A 2,617-nucleotide genomic window follows, 5' to 3' on the forward strand; every position below is an offset into this window, starting at 1 on the left:
GATTGAGATCAGGCGAGGCAGGGCGGGTGCTGTACCTGGGTCATGGAAGCCACAGCAGCCTGGCGGCAGGGGGGTCGGGGTGAGCTGGCTTTGGGGGCCTGCAAGGAGCCCAGGCTGCGAGCTTCATCCCTGGGGAGGAGCAGAGGCTCTGGCCCACTGGTTCTGTGAAAACCTCAAGGGTGGGCACCTGGCAGCTCCCAGAGACTCCTCAGCTTAATTACTTAATCACACCCCGCGAGTAATCAATCAACCCACAAGTATTTAATTGATACCACGCTAGTGAGCCTGCGAGCTGAGTGAGTGAGCCTGCGAGCTGAGTGAGTGAGCCTGCGAGCTGAGTGAGTGAGCCTGCGAGCTGAGTGAGTGAGCCTGCGAGCTGAGTGGACTTTGGTCTTCGCAGGACACTTCCAGACTAAGCACAAACATGCAGTTGGCCTCTCAGAACCTCTCCTCAGGGCTACTCGCACGTGGCAGCTGCTGGTTCCCCCGGCTGATGTGTCCCCATGACAAGGCAGGGGACTGACTGGGCACCCCCGATAGAAGCCACCAGTTTTGGTGACCCAACCTCTCAAGGCACAGCCACCGCACACTTGGACAAGGGACTGAACAGGGCCGAGGGATCCTTGGGGGCCACCTGGAAGGCTGCCTCAGTTCTCTCATCTGTTAAATGGAGGGAATAACAGCTTCTGCCTTGCGGGGTCGCTGAGAGGGCGCAGAGATGATGCGCTGAAGCGCTAAGGGCTGTCCTGCTTGTTGCCCTGGACCACAGACGGCAAAACAGGCTCAGGGAGATGGTGCACTTGGCTGCCTGAGTCCCAGAGCTGAGGCTCCGGCCGGAGCTCCTCCACCGAATGCCGTGTTGTTGGCGTTGAAAGACTCACATGCCTGGATGGAGGCTCCTGGGGTGTGAGCACCAGGCCTGACCCCTCTGTCTGCAGAGATCGCTGACACAGGAAGAACCGGCAGAAAGAGGAAGGAAGGGATCGGGCCATCAGGACTTCCCTGACCCGTTCCAAGTAGCGTGAGCCTGAACGGCTCAGCTCTGGTTGGATGGGGGCTGCGAGGCCCGAGCAAGATGCTGAGCCCCTTGGAGCCTCGCCTGCTCACAGTGGGGAAGTAGGGAGTCCTCCCTCCAGGGCTCATGGGGCAAGACCTGAGGAGAGAGCGACCAGGAGTTCATCAGGCAACATGGGAGAGAAGATGCTGCAGGGTAACTGCTCGTGCAAAGGCCCAGTGAATTCGAAGCACTGCCCTCGACGGCTAGTTGACCCAGGCCAGTGGCCCTTTGCTGGGACGCACAGTAAGGGCGGGACCCCCGCCTGCCATTCTGATGGCACCTCCCTCCGGGGACGCCGGACTGTGGCCGCTGGGGTCCGTGTGAGGGCTGGCAGCGGCGGAGGCCTCTCCAGAGCTGTTGTCACCGGGACCCGCCTGGTGGCCGTGACCACGCCTGCTGTGCGCTCCCTGAGCCCCGCCCGGGCAACGCCCTTTCTTGCCCCTCAGGAGGGCACACGGACAGGGACCAGGGACAGCAAACTGCCCTGATTCACTAAAGCACCTGGAGCCACGTGACCTGCCCTGGTAGTGACAGGTTCCTAGCGCTGCCTGGGCTGCTGGGACGCTGCCAGAGAGCAGACAGTTCAGGCCCAGGTCTGTCCCAGCTGCTCCCCAGCCTCGGTGGCCTGAATGCAGCCACAGCAACAGTGGAGAAATGGGCGTGGCTGTGAGCCAATAACACTGTATTTGCAGTCACTGAAATTTGAATTTCATGAAATTTTCACTTGTCATGAAATGCCATCCTTTTGGGTCCCCCCCCCCCCCCCAAACACTCTTTCCACCATTGCAAAACATGAAGAGCCTCCTGGGTCCCTGAGCTGCGCAAACACGGCGGCCCCAGGCTGCAGTGCAGCCCCTGATGCCAAGGAAAGTGTCAGATGGACCCGGTGAGCTGCTGCACTGCTCAGAGCCTCGGTTTCCCCAGTGCGAGTCCCGCCTCTGTGCCCGCAGCACAGCCAGGCAGCCCTGCGTCCCGGGCCCGGGCGCCAGGTCTCAGAGGACCTCATGGGGCTGTGCTGAGCCTCCCAGGCCCTGGGCCCCAGAGCAGGTTGTTGGGAAACAGAACCCAAGCTCGGACGGCCATGGAGGGCAAAGAACCTGCGCAAGGGGCCCAGCGGCCTGGCCGACGAGATCAACTTTGAGGACTTCCTAACCACCATGGCCTACGTCCAGCCCATCGACGTCACCATGGACGAGGAGCAGGTGCAGCTGTGCCGGAAAGAGAAGCTGCGATTTCTGTCCACATCTATGACTCGGACAGCGACGGCCGCATCACCGTGGAGGAATATCGAAATGTGGTGGAGGAGCTGCTCTCGGGGAACCCGCACATCGAGAAGGACTCGGCCCGCTCCATCGCTGACGGGGCCATGATGGAGGCAGCCAGCGTCTGCATGGGGCAGGTGGAGCCTGACCAGGTGTACGAGGGCATCACCTTCAGCGACTTCCTGAAGATCTGGCAGGGGATCGACATCGAGACCAAGATGCACGTCCGCTTCCTTAACATGGAGACCATGGCCCTCTGCCACTGAGCGCTCCCCGGGGAGACCGCATTTTGCACCGC

General features: G+C 61.4%; 1 pseudogene across 1 annotated transcript; it reads left to right on the plus strand.

Moving 5' to 3' along the window:
* Positions 1-1,188: 1,188 nt before the first annotated feature.
* Positions 1,189-2,617, plus strand: LOC308518524 (calcineurin B homologous protein 3-like; annotated as a pseudogene). Its single transcript has 2 exons — positions 1,189-1,484; positions 2,100-2,617. The product of its transcript is annotated as a calcineurin B homologous protein 3-like (transcript).

The sequence above is a fragment of the Myotis nattereri genome (genome assembly GCF_964212035.1).
Source record: "Myotis nattereri genome assembly, chromosome: 4".
In the NCBI taxonomy this organism is placed as follows: Eukaryota; Metazoa; Chordata; class Mammalia; order Chiroptera; family Vespertilionidae; genus Myotis; species Myotis nattereri.